Source organism: Coturnix japonica, chromosome 2 (assembly GCF_054131305.1).
Source record: "Coturnix japonica strain WE chromosome 2, WE-NBRP24, whole genome shotgun sequence".
Classification (NCBI taxonomy): Eukaryota; Metazoa; Chordata; class Aves; order Galliformes; family Phasianidae; genus Coturnix; species Coturnix japonica.
Genome location: NC_140664.1, coordinates 64,256,519 through 64,270,031, shown reverse-complemented (window position 1 = coordinate 64,270,031; position 13,513 = coordinate 64,256,519). Strand labels below are relative to the sequence as shown.

The 13,513-nt window shown below is 45.3% G+C and overlaps 2 long non-coding RNA genes across 2 annotated transcripts in view; one reads left to right on the top strand and one right to left on the bottom strand.

Annotated features, from left to right (window-relative positions):
• The window catches only part of LOC116652921 (uncharacterized), a 74,358-nt gene that overhangs the window by 22,977 nt on the left and 37,868 nt on the right, over nucleotides 1–13,513 (top strand). Inside the window, exon 2 of the long non-coding RNA XR_014942682.1 lies at nucleotides 324–443. This is a non-coding gene — a long non-coding RNA (uncharacterized LOC116652921). The remainder of the gene's footprint in view (nucleotides 1–323; nucleotides 444–13,513) is intronic.
• On the bottom strand, nucleotides 10,276–12,435 carry LOC146761862 (uncharacterized). The gene is made up of 2 exons (XR_014942683.1): nucleotides 12,304–12,435; nucleotides 10,276–10,397 (listed from the first exon to the last, which is right to left on the bottom strand). It is a non-coding gene; the product is annotated as an uncharacterized LOC146761862 (long non-coding RNA).

Below are 13,513 nucleotides of genomic sequence, written 5' to 3'. Positions count from 1 at the left end.
ATTACAACCTCTGTTTATATGTAAAATGTAAAATGTTTATATGTATGCATGTATAGATATCAAATGCATACAAATACAAATGAAACTCCTATGTCTTTCTGCTGTGCCTTTACAGTAAATTCTGTTTCAGCTTTGTTGTGGAAGGATTTATATGTTATATCTGCATTTATTTTTGCAGAACTTAATTTGGGGCTTTGAACAGCATCTGTTGCCATGCACTAGGATGCCAATGCCAGCCAGCGGGGATTCTGTGGTATAACAGTCTTTTATTTGTAAGACCTTGAGCTGTTGAATATTAAACTACCTGCATATGTCTGTTCCAGATGGTGCTCTTATGGGGCAGAAACTGGGCTTTCCCTTGGAACCTGAGTACTGGCTATGGAGAAGGAGGCAGGTCCGGTGGTTTTTGGTGTAAACTGGAGAAAGGGGATCACTCTGTCAAGGTGGGACTAGAAGAGAAGCAGGAGAAGGGAAGGGAGGAGAAGGGAAGGGAAGGGAAGGGAAGGGAAGGGAAGGGAAGGGAAGGGAAGGGAAGGGAAGGGAAGGGAAGGGAAGGGAAGGGAAGGGAAGGGAAGGGAAGGGAAGGGAAGGGAAGGGAAGGGAAGGGAAGGGAAGGGAAGGGAAGGGAAGGGAAGGGAAGACCACCCCAAAACACATGGCAAGCACTGCTCTTGTGCAGTCTTTGTGCACTCTCCTCCACCACAGGATGTTTCTTTTCCTGGGGTCTATTTCTGGATAGAACCCACTGAAGCTAGTGGGGTACACAGGTCTGGGACAGGAGGGTTCCTTGTCGCACCCATGATATAGGTGGGACTGGCCCATCACATTCAGTAGATGCCTTTATCATAACTTTTCTTTCCTTTGAAACTTCTTAACTAGAGGGAAGGAAGCTATCATACAAGCAAAGTTCATTTTTGCTTGAACTTCCTGTACAGTTTGCACTTGCTAACAATCTCTTCTTTTCCTCTGTGTTGTGTTTCTACCACCAATACCCTAATTTCACATAGTGTCTCAGCTCTGACAAGCTGTCGGTGCTTGGTGCTGGCCCCGTACACTCCTTAGCTTCCCATTTAAGAGCATTTGACTCTATTGGTGGCTCTAGACATTGGCTGGAGAGATAGGGTGATTTTTACAGGACTCTTTGATGAGTATTCTGTATTTGTTGCCCTGCTAATGGAAGATGTGAGAGCCACATTGCCCCTTCCCCAGCCTTCACAAGGGGAATTATTGTCATGTCAAATTACAGCTGCTGACTCCTGCCAGACAATCCCCTCTGCCTTATCTTATCTATCTACATTTTTTAATGCCATGCTCATCATCGTGGCATCTAAGTGCCTTAAAAGTTTTCCATTGCTTCAGAGGAAAAAATACATTTATGGGTGTGTTAGTGGAAAACTTTCCCTGGTTCTGGTTATTCAGTCTGCCTGTGTGAACACAGATGATAAAGGTTAGAGTGAAAAAGCACTGAAAAAGTGACCTTCCTGTGCAACAACCTTTTAATGGTCAAACCTGATCCTTGTTGATAGTTTGTCCAAAATGCAGGGTTATGTTTAGGGATTAGCTGGATCCTGCAGTGCTTCTGGCACCCGCAGTGCGGCAAGATAGCAAGCACTAACATAAACCCACACTCTGCCCCAGTTTGTGCTCTCTCAGTATTAATCAGCGGACAGCAATCTCAGGTCTGATTTGAAGCATCGGAGGGTTTTTGATTTCCAAGCAGATGGCACATACATTGGGAATACAAGGGCTTGGCTTCTGCCTTCAGGTTTCACTTAGCAGTACATACTGTAAGAAATCGGAAAGCAAAGGTTGGTGCATGCTAAATAAGGCAATTTGAACTGGGAATTGCTGAGATGGCAAGAAGCCCGCAAAGGATTTCTTCTTCATTAATCATATTTCTGAGCAGGACCATCATTTACGTCTCATAAATGTTCTGGGACATCAGTTGTACCTGACTACAGCCTATTTTTCAACCTGTACCAAAAAGCACGAGAATTTAATATAAGGGCAGACAGGTATGTTTGTATGCAATGCAAGCATGCATTTCTATTTGTGTGAGTAGTGTCAGCAAGCTTTCCAGAGCAGATATGTGTTGCTAGCTGTTGCACTGCCCTCAGCTGATACCCAGTCAGTCCCAGTCAGGGCACAGCTACCCCTCTGAGGCTGGAGACCAAAGGGTCCTGTCCTGAGTGATGCTTCTGTTCTTGTGATATCTTGCAACTTTCAGGTTCCTTATATGGCTCCTGGGAGATCGGGTCTTGCCTGTGAGCTGGCTGTAACTGTTTCCCTGCCTTTCCTCGAGGCACCTCCTGGTTAGTCGTACTGTGTGTATTTGCTGCCCAGCCCAGCGGTATGCAGCAGGCTGCGAGCGCTTTGATCTTCTCCCCAAGCCACAGCTGATCCACTGAAAACCCAACATGATCTGACAGCTCTACATGCTTTCACCTCTTGACCTAGAGCTGTGTTTGCAAAGTTAGCAGGGCAAAAGCAAGCTTTTGTTATTTGCAGCCTATATCCAAACCCATTATTCACGTGATGGTGACGTTGTTTGAGCTCCTCTATGAGCCAGGGAGAGTGGTGCTTGCAGCCTTTGCTTTGGTGATAATTTAGATGGGGGCAGGTCAGAAGGGGAAGATATTTCAGAGATGTTTTGTTCTTCTATTCTCCTGCTATAGAGATTTCAAAGCAAGCTGTAGTAAATGTAGACTCTCAAGTCAAGAGGAATTGCTGTCTGGCAATTTGTACTTTCATCTTTCTAAACCTCAGGGTGGGGGATCATAGGTGTCTTGGTGCCAGTGAAAACATTATTCTAACTCTCTTAACATCTCACTTAGCTTTACTGCAGATTGCCTTTTCAGTATTATAGTGCTGTAGCAACTTGCAAACTATTCCAGCATTTCATTTGCAAATCTCTGCACTGACAGAAGTCAGCTTCTTCTGCTGACATGCTCAACAACAACAGCAGAAAAGAAATAAATACAGAAGAACACAAGAGGGAGAGAGCTTACTTTGGCTTGCAGATTGGACTTCATCCCACTCAAATGTAGTCAGTGTAAAGCAAATGATGTGCAGCCGCGTGGATTCGGCTGTAGGAGTAGGCATGCTGCCTTTGATCTCGAAGAAAGTATGAACCTTCTGGATGTGACTCAGCAAGGTTCTCACTCACATGCCTAATAAAAAGCATGCAAGCCATCCTGTTTAAGTTGTTAAGATCACCCATAAGCCTAAGTTTAAGGCCGTGCTTGAGCGTCCTGCTGAACTGTTAATGAAGGAGGCTCCTATTTATCTTAGACAACGTTGCTTAGACTTCCACCAAGCTGTGCAACAGCAGAAGTTGTGAAAGGAAGGGAGATTTTTAACCCATGTACTTCTGATGAAGACAGTTTTCTTTCCAGAGACACAGTCGCTAAGAACTGCATGGTTGGGTTTGCTGTGTGCTGAAAGATTGCTTCCTCTGAGCTAGTGCTCTAATTTCCTGTCTTGTAATTAGCTCTTCCACATGGTTACCTCACTGTGCACAGCATGCAGTCATATGGTGAGCTTATCCCACAGGGCATCCTCACTGGGCAGAATCACAAGGCAGGATCTGTTGAGCCATTACACAGGTTGACAGTAGCGGGGGGAGCCCCCTGTGAAGAAACAACTCCTGAGCCACGCTGCTGTACTGAGTGATGCATTCTGCAACAGTCTGTGCTTCTAATCGTGGAGAAGAAAAGGAAAAGAGATGGACCCTGTGCTCAGAATTGGAATCTGTGCAACCTGACTCCCCTGTGGTGGTTTGGACTCTGAAGAAAGGTAATGCTGGTTCCCCATGGGTAGCTCCTGGCTTGGGAAAAGCTTGCTGCCTTCAGGGCCACCAGCTTGGCCTCTCCCGCTCATACGGTTGTTCTGCTGCTCCTAAAAGCCCTGTTTGCTTTTATTGCCTTCAACTGACTTCCAAGGGCATGGTCTTCCTATGGTACCAACTGGTATCTCTCTGTTAACTTCCGTGGATGACACCTGAGAATCAGCAGGAGAATAATGAGGAATTCTCCTTTTGCCAGATCTGACTTGGTCTGGGTTGTCCAGGTTTCTCTGCACTGAGGGATGTTGGACTGAAGCAATATGACTTTGGCTCCAGCTTTCCCAAAGCCAGACTTTCCATTCAAGTAACTGAAGTTCCCAATTAAAGTATTAACCTGAGGTAAAATGTCAGTGAAATCTCTTCCTTCAGACAGCAGGGATTACCTTTTGCGCTTCTGTAGGATTTCAGCTTCTTTTTCTCAAAGCAGCCCTCGGTGTCTTGTTGCTTTTGTGTCAGAACAACCGGGAGCGAGGTGACCTGAGCACTTCCAGAACCATGGTGACAGCAGAGCTGATAAAACAGAAACAAGGTTAATTCCAATCTTGTGAATGATGTCAGATCAGCCTCTTGATGAGAAAAAAAGAAGAGGAGGGAGAGGAGGAAGAGTCCACTTGAATGCACTACACTGGATGTGGTAAAACATCTAGTACAATGATGTAAAGCTATTTTAAATGCTTCCAATGTGCTCTATAAACTATTGCTTGATGACTAGATATTTGAGGATGCTTATGGAGATCTTTATCTCTTCCTGTGTACGTCCTGTGTCTTTGGGTGACTTTTAGCCAATAGGAATAAATCTTAGAGGCACACTATGCTGCAGGATGGGTGCAGCTCTTTGCTAGCAAGCAGCAGCAATCTTCCCCTTCCTGAGCCTTTTCCCCACCGTGTGAACTAAAACCCAGCTGGATGGATTGCTGCATCCTTACCTGCATTTCCAGTCCTTTTCACTGAACAGTGTGATGTTTCTCTAATGACAACCCAATAGGTGACAGTGCAGAAAAGAGCACCCCACATACTGCTCTTCTTGCAAGGAGGTTTTGTTTGCAGAGAGCTTGCACTAACACTCTGTACTGCCTTAGACTAAGCAGACTAATAGACTCTTTCGACACCTCTGTAGCACTGCCTGCTGGGGTAATCATTCAGCAGTCATGGCTCTCTGCAAACAGCAGCGCTGAACTCGCCTTTCAATTACTGGTTTATTAGCCTAAGATGTCTGGGGAGCGGAGTGGTGATAGCTGTATGCCAATAGGGCTGTGGGCAGCTTGTGAAGTTCCTCGTGGGGCACCAGAAGGAAAGCCAGGGGTCCGAGCAATTCTGTTAGGCTGGTGACTGACAGCATCTGACACAGGCTTAAAATAACCCACCTCAGAAAAGAAAACACGTCCGCCTCCACATGAAGGAGTCCTGGTAAGGGGCAGCTAAACTCAGAGGCCAGTGCTTGCGTTCCCCCTTTGGCTGGCTGGGAATCAAGGTTGAGGTTCACCTGGGCTTGTGGGAATATCCATACAGTGCTTGGGGATGAATAGGTGGGCTCAGGGCTTTTGGGAAGTGACTGTAAAACGAAATTCTGAACCAGCATGAGAACCAGTCCTCACCCAGGGCTGATGAAAGCTGGTGATGACATGGCTGCATCTGGCCAGAGCGGCTCTCACGCCGCAGCTCTCATGCAGCACTTGTTGTGGGCCAGGCATCACAGTGGTCCTCAGAGGGAAACTGGGGCACAGGGGCTGAAATAACAAGAACCCATCATCACGAAAGCACATCTGGTAGGTCCGGAGTGTGTGTGTAAAGTATGACTGCTTACAACGGGCTATTAAACAAACCTCAAACTCTTCTGTGGTGCTGGAAAACCAAGTTCCCTTGAAATACTCAGTTATGCCAAGAAAAAATAAGGATTTCTCTGTGGCTACAGAAATTTGAGGAACCTTCTCCTAGAACTTTATTCACACCTACAAAAATGTCCATACAAAACAATTTAGCTGCCTATGACTGGATTATCGCATAATAATTGCTTCTATAATGTTTCCGTTCACTAAAGTAGCTTTCTGTGACTGTTATATATATATATATTTTTTCTTTTACCTCTGATCTCTGACTGATAACTCTCTCCTTGAAGATCTTTAACGGCCATCTGGACAAGGTCTTTGGCTACCAACTCTAGGTTGAACTGCTTGAGTAGGGGGTTGGCCTAGGTGATCCCAAAGCACTTTTACAACCTAAGCCTTTCTGTGATCTCTCTCTGATCTTTAGTATTTTCTGAATGATTGCTTGTTGGATTAGAAAATGGAAAGCCATGTTGGAAATTGCCTTATTAACTGGTAAAATCTAAAGGAAAATGTCACTTCTACTGGCCAAGATGCAGAACTGTTCCTCCTGTTAGCAGGAAGGGATCCAAGGGATTGTCAGTGGTTTATGGGCTGATTTGGCTTGGTTCTGTGACTAGCAGGATGAAGGGACCCGCAGATCTGTGCCCCGGAAAGGGGCAAAGGAAAAGGATAGAGAGATGGGCCTAAAAGAGAATAGCAGCAATGATCTGAGGAGAAACAAACTAATTCACTAAATAAGATATCGGAATGCAAGATAACAGACTACAATACAATAGAATACAATGTCATTATAATTAAAGCTAATAAATCAAATATAATGAGAGAGAGTGTCCAAAAGCCAAAGGCCTCTAATTCTGAGATGTGTGGTCGGGATGAGCAGAGGGAAGAGAGCAAGGTCCCATGACATTGTCAGGGATTTTATCTCCTCTCTGAATGCAAAGTCCTCTGGGGTATGTAGCTCTTCTCTGCTGGGACACATGCCTGGAACTGGAGCATTAACACTTTAACTCCCAGTGCACTACATGATGTTATGGTGTGGAATACCAACAACCAAAAATCAGAAAACCATCATGTTCCACCCCTTATTCCACATCACTACATCATGCTTAGTATGTACAAACAAAAACCAATAACTAGCAAGCATTAAACACAAGCACACACGTACATATCTATGTATATATACACATGGCATATCCACTCCCCAACATCAGATTCCCTTGTAGAACACATTGAACATCCCTCTTTTTCTCCATCACCCACCAAGTGCACCCAGGATATGATAAATCCACTCAATGCCATGATCTTTGGCCCAAGTATTTATAAGGGAATTTTTGAAATGTGTCCCATTATCAGACTCAGTTCTTTCTGAGGTGCCATGTTGCCACAGGATTTGCCTCTCCAGACCCATTATGGTGTTTCGAGCGGTAGCATGAGGTACTGCGTATATTTCAAGCCACTCAGTGGCCACCTCTACCATGGTAAGTACATAGCACTTAGAATTGCGAGATCGTGGCAAGGTGATATAATCAACCTGCCACGCCTCCCCATATTTATACTTTTGCCATTGCCCTTACCCCCAGAGAGGTTTCATCCTTTTGGCTTGTTTAATTATGGCACATGTTTCACAGTCATGAATAACCTGAGCAATAGCGTCCATAGTTATGTCCACCCCTCAGTCTCTGGCCCACTTACATGTTGCATCTCTTCCTTGATGACCCGAGGTCTCATGGGCCCACCGAGCTAGGAATAATTCACCCTTGTTCTGCCAGTCCAAGTCTATTTGAGCCACTTTAATTTTGGCAGCTTGATTGCCCTGATGGTTATTTTGCTGTTCTTCAGTAGCCTGACTCCTGGGCGCGTGCACATCCACACGGTACACCATTACAACCATATTTTTATTTGGGCAGCAATGTCTGTCCACAGTTCAGCTGCCCAAATAGGTTTACCCCTCTGTTGCTAGTTGTTTTGCTCCCACTGCTGTAACCACTTCCATAAGGCATCTGCCACCATCCATGAGTCAGTATAAAGATAAAGCATTGGCCACCTCTCCCATTCATCAACATCTAAGGCCAGCTGGACAGCCTTTACATCTGCTTGATCCTCCTTTGCCTTCGGTGGCCTCTGCAACTTGTGCAGGTCTTCACACGGCAGATTTTCATCTACAATACAACATGATCTGTCAGTGAACAGAGCATATTTCTTTTCATTTTCTGCTAGTTCGTTGTATGGTGGGGCCTCTTTAGCACATGACACCTCTTCTGCTGGTGATGTTCCAAACTTTTTACCTTCAGGCCAGTCCATGATCACCTCTAGGATTCCTGGAGGACTGAGGTTCCCCATCCGCGCTCGTTGTGTAATCAGCACTATCCACTTGCTCCAGGTGGCATCGGTAGCATGATGGGTGGAGGGGATCTTTCCTTTGAGCATCCAGTTCAGCACTGACAGTCAATGTGCCAGAAGGAGCTGCCTAAAAACTGAACTGAAACACGTGATCAGAGATTGACTGTAAATTGATATAATAATAACAAAAAATAATCTTCCTTAACTCTCAGCTGCTGGCTGTAAAAGTGTTCCTTGGTTACTGTTACAGGTGTAGCAGCAGCTGTGTGGTTTTTGCTAGTGATGTCTAACACGATTGTTAGTCATGCAAATCTAGGTGTCAGCTAAACAGTGTAATGGTAATGAGTTAATTTCCCACCTGGACTGAAGCACTGCTGCATTTGGATGTTTTCATGACATGTCTATGAGAAAATACAAGTCTGTTCCTCAGATCTCTCCATGTATGTGTTTTAGGGATTTCTACAAAGAAAAAAAGCCTAAGAATATTAGAGAGAGAAAGAAAGTACCACCTATGAAATCATGCTTGCTTTCAATAAACTACTGAAAAATACAATTTCATTAAGAATCCTGTTCTTGCTCAATTTCATAAGAGCTTGACTATGTTAATATGTTTGGAGATATCACAAAGATGATGTGCCCAAGTTGAATTTCCCACCTCAAACCCCCAAAAACCAAAAACCAAACCAGAATAATCATAATCACCAGGGTTGGAAAAGATCTCTAAGTTCATCCAGTCCAACTGTGTATCTATCACCATCATTTCCCACAGTATCTGACCAAAACTGGTCTTTTGTTTGTCAGATCTTGAGAAATGAACCTTTTTGCTGTGCAGTGAGGCTGCATGAATGAGTGTATGAAAATGTCCCTTCGTATTTTCATTAAAACTGCCTGCTGTACAAGCACACACCTGTGCATGTCCGTGGTGTCACTGATAGGCCTACAAGAGGATGCACACGGACATATGTAAGGTGACCTTAATGCAGAAACATATGTTAGTGACCTCAGTAAGAGGGATGAATCTGCTCCATGCTGACAAACTGCTAGCAGGGAAATAAGCTGGTGGGAGCTCGGCATGCTTTGCAGTGTAATGCAGCCTGTAGGTTTGTACTGCAGATGTCACCAAAATACACTGCTCCATTTGTTCAGCAGTGCCACCTAATAGCAAGGGGTGCTTTAGGCAGCATATCCTTCTTTTAGGGCTCTGGCAGCAACTCAGTGTGTTGTGCACTGCGTGTCCAACTCCTTCCGTTATTTCATGTGGAACAGGGCTGGAGTCCCGGATTGCTCCTGGCACAACAGTGAAATCAAACACTTGTGCAGAGGTGGAAATCTGGGCCATACTCAGGAGGTACAGGATGTGATCCATGATGTGGTCCCTCTTGTTTGTGTTTCACTCTGTGGTTTGGATAGCAGATATTGCAGAGGTACCTTGAAGGATTACAGTCTGGCTCTGTCATAGTGTTAAAACTGCTTTTTCACCTTGCACTATTTAGGAGACTTCAGTGTGATGCAAGTGCCGAGCCTCTTTCTCCTCCCCATGCAGGCTCTCCTGCATGCACCTCCTTCCTCTCCAGTGGAATTGCACCCGGGAATGAATTTGGCTCATTTCACTTGCTCCCAAGGACCCAAAGGGTAGCTCCTGTTGCATCTCGTAGCTACCGCTTTCGGACAGCGTTAAAAGCGACTCTTGCATGGTCAGCAAATTCTCCAGGAGAGAAGCCACCCTTAGTCCACATGTATATTACAAAGGGTATTTTCAGCAGCGTGCAGCTGTAATCAGCAGAGCTCAGCTTGGCAATTTTAATCCCCTGCCGTCTAGTTGGGGGCTGCTTGTTATGCAGTCAGCATTCACTCAACATAATGGTTGCTACCTGCCAATGTGCTTTGAGGGATATTGTTAGCATTAAATTTGCCATTTACATTTTCATGTTTGACATAATTGAGGAATGAATGCTCTTATGAAAATTAAACTTGTGGTCCTCCTGGACTACAGTAACCCTGTTAAAATGTAATGCGATTCTTGATGCGTCTTCTTTAGGTTTTTATTAAATAGAATATCCGTATGACTAATTCCCCTGGCCTTAATGTAGGCTGGGAAGGAGCATTATTGATAGGGCTGAGCACAAATGGCCCTCTATACTCAGCCTCTAATGGCCTAATAATGCATTATACTTGAATCAGAAATACTTTGAGTTGTAGTGCTTATTGCCATTATTGAAAACACCTGGATGCTCCATTCATCAAGGTTACATCAAAATGGGCCCATTTGTTTATTAGTCTGTCAGTAAACATCTTTATTTAGTTTCATGTTCCTCTGCTCTCAGTAACATCGGGGAGGATGAGACGACATAGTGTATCTTCCTGCGGTTTCCTGTTATTAGTTTTTCCTGAAAAAGAAAGATAATGAAAAGTTTGGATGGCTTCATAAAGAAAGCATTTTTCATGGACAACATTTTATTTTATTTTTTACATTTTCTTTCCCTTTTTCAAGAGAAGACTGAACAAAATAAGAATAATAATGATAAAGCATTGAGCATGTAGTTGGGATGCTCTCACCGAATCACACAAACAGGCAGATCTTCCAGACTGGGGTTTTAATGTGTGTTTAATGGCAGACAGACCCCAGTGTATTTTGCTCCCTCCGAGACAGCCCTTCTTTGCCCAGTGGGGTTTGCTGTGGAACAAGGATACCAATGGACTTGTCCAGCCGCTGGGCATCACTGATACTAACAGCCAGGCACCTGCACAGTGCAGATAGGCGTGTTTAGGAGCGAAGGAATGGAGTATTGCTCTGTCAGCAGACCTCCTATGCTCTCGCAACCGTATCACTCAGCTGCCTTTTCCCCTTTTCCTTTCTTCTTTCCAAACAGATGAATTGATTTGTGTTTGCACAGTGCTTTAGAGCTGGCTAGGGGAGAGGAAGGCTGTTCCAGTTTCCACTAAGGAGGAAAGGGTTGCTGAAATATTTTGGCCGTGCAAAACACCATCTCTTAGACTAGCTGAAATATTTTTCTTTTGTCAGCAAATGTTGGCTTTGACTATTTATTCAGGATTGTTTTCGAGAGGGAAAACTTCAAACATGACAGCTTTGACTATCATTTCGAAACAGTGAAAAAGTCAACATTTGAGACTCAAATGTTTCTTTTTTAAATTGAAAAACATGACAAGGCTTTGTTTTGCCATTTCCTAATCAAAATTCTTCAGAATCTGTAACTCTGTGGAGATCGTAGCTGGAAATTACTGCAGGCAGCCCCAGTACCGCCTTGGAGGTGAATTTTGTTCCAGCTGAACCAGGGCTTTCCTTATTTCAGACTGGACAGCACACGGTTACTCATGAAGATACCCCTGGTGACACTAGAAGGATTATCTGGGGATTTTTTCCTAAGATCCTCATTGTTATTTTTATTTGTATTGTTAAATTGTTGATTACCCAATCTTGATAACGAAGCCCAAGTGAAGCATTTAAACTGGATCTTCCTGCTGAAGTTCAGCACTTCTTTTCTGTCTGAACCAAACTCTGCTTCAACACAGGAACTTCTGTCACTTCTCTGACCCTTCCTCTCCCCGGCGGAGGAATGAGGGAGGGAGACAGGAAGGGTGGGCTCATGGAAGCCTTGGCTGTCAAAAGAATGACCAAGAAATGGAGGTTCCATGTAAGCCCACAGGATGACCCTGAGATGGGGCTCTCCTGGCTAAGGAGACTTATGGGATCCTTGTGTCTCTGCAGTGTTTGAGGCCTCTGGCAGATGAGGACGTTCCGTGGGACTCTTGCTGCCTTCACCTCTTCCTTACGGCTTGGTGAAGAAGAGATGAGAGGTCTTTGGGAGGGACAAGGGACAGCTAGAATAGGCTCATAGGAGCCTTGGCTGTGAAAAGAACGAAGGAAAAGGAAATGGAGGCTCTTCATAAGCCCACATAAGGATGGCCCTGAACTGGTGCTCTTCCATGTAAGGGTAAACTTAGAGAATGGGAGGATCAGCACCAGCATCGACGCAGCCATTTGGAGGGAGGTGGACAGACCTTGGAGCCCCTGCGATGACCTCTGGGGTAGATCTCTTTCTGGTCAGCCTGACAGTGATGGTGTGGTGACCCATCTGCTCTGATGGAGGTGGATCCACTTCTATCAGGTTGTCCTCAGGAGGTGGATCCACCTCCATGGGCTCTCCATCACTGTCTGGCAGGTCCACCTCCATCGGCTCAATGTCACTGCCCATTTCTATCATCAGCCACTTCTTCTTAAAGGTGGATGCTTCATCCTCACTCCAGGAAAGACAAACTTCTTGTCTATCTCACCTGGAGTCAAACTGCCACCGGTTCTGTCCACTCAGTGACTAGGGTTCTGGATGCAGGGTGCCCATGTTTATAGGGCTCAGTGGCCATGGCAACAGGATTCTTAGTGCTGCATGCTGGCCCAAACATGGCAGTTGGGATTTTTGGCCCCTGGCCATTTCTGCGAGACAACTGCAAGAATGTACCAAGAGGGTCAGAGAAGGGCATTCTTGAGCACCATGCAGACGCTTGGAGTGGAGCTGTCCTGGCGCTGACAGTAGCAGAGGGTGGGCTAAGCATGCTGACACCCTAAAGGCAGACACAGGAGATGCAGTCATTACAAACTGTTGAGTTTCAAGGGTTGCATCAGTTGTCCTTTCCCATCCCTCACCTCTGCCCCAGGAGCATGAGAAGGTGTCATCTCTTCTGCCCTGATGCCAAAGGAGAGGGGTGGGGAGGAGAGGCTTGTCTTCTTGTGGGTGGCTGCACTGTGACTGCAGGGGGGTGCATTGTAGGGCCTGTGAGGTCCTTGGGGCCTGGTGCTGGTGTTCTGCACCTGAAGAATGAGAAGGCCAATTAGGGATTGCTGTCCTCAGCAAGGTCTTTTCTTGGAATGGGTGGTTGAAAGTGATGCCAGGCCCTCCATGACAGTGCACAAATAGCTGGATATCAGTCATGCCTCTAGATAAGCAGTTTGGACAGATTCAATATCTGCAATCTTTAGGGGTCTTGGATTACTGAGGGGCAGGGGCACAGGTGTGTAGGTGGCTGTACCCCATCAATTGACCCCAGTGTACCTCAAGCAGCATAGAAGTGTTCAGACCCTACCATCAGGTGAAAAGAAAAGGGAGATTTTGTTTCCTGTGATGTGACTGAATTACAAATGATGTGCCAAGAGCAGGTACAGATTGTTGTTGAACCAAGACCAAAGCCAGCTGTATTCATGTGTCAGGTGGTGGCTTGCTGTGCCTATGCTAACATGGAACCAGGTGATCCCAATGTGCCCATTTCTCCTGGATGTTTCTGTTCTTTTGCTTTCATGTCTTGTATAGATGGCAGTTGGCAGCAGCAACTACTGAGCCAACCAATGGATAAACAAAGGCAGGTTTCCCCTCTTAGCTAAGGTGTAATGTTCCTCCCTTCAGTTCACCCTTTTTTTGAAGGCCTCTGTTACACATTTAGAGGACTAATTGCTGGTGCCATGGGTTTGATTCAGTCAAGCTCAGTTAAGTTT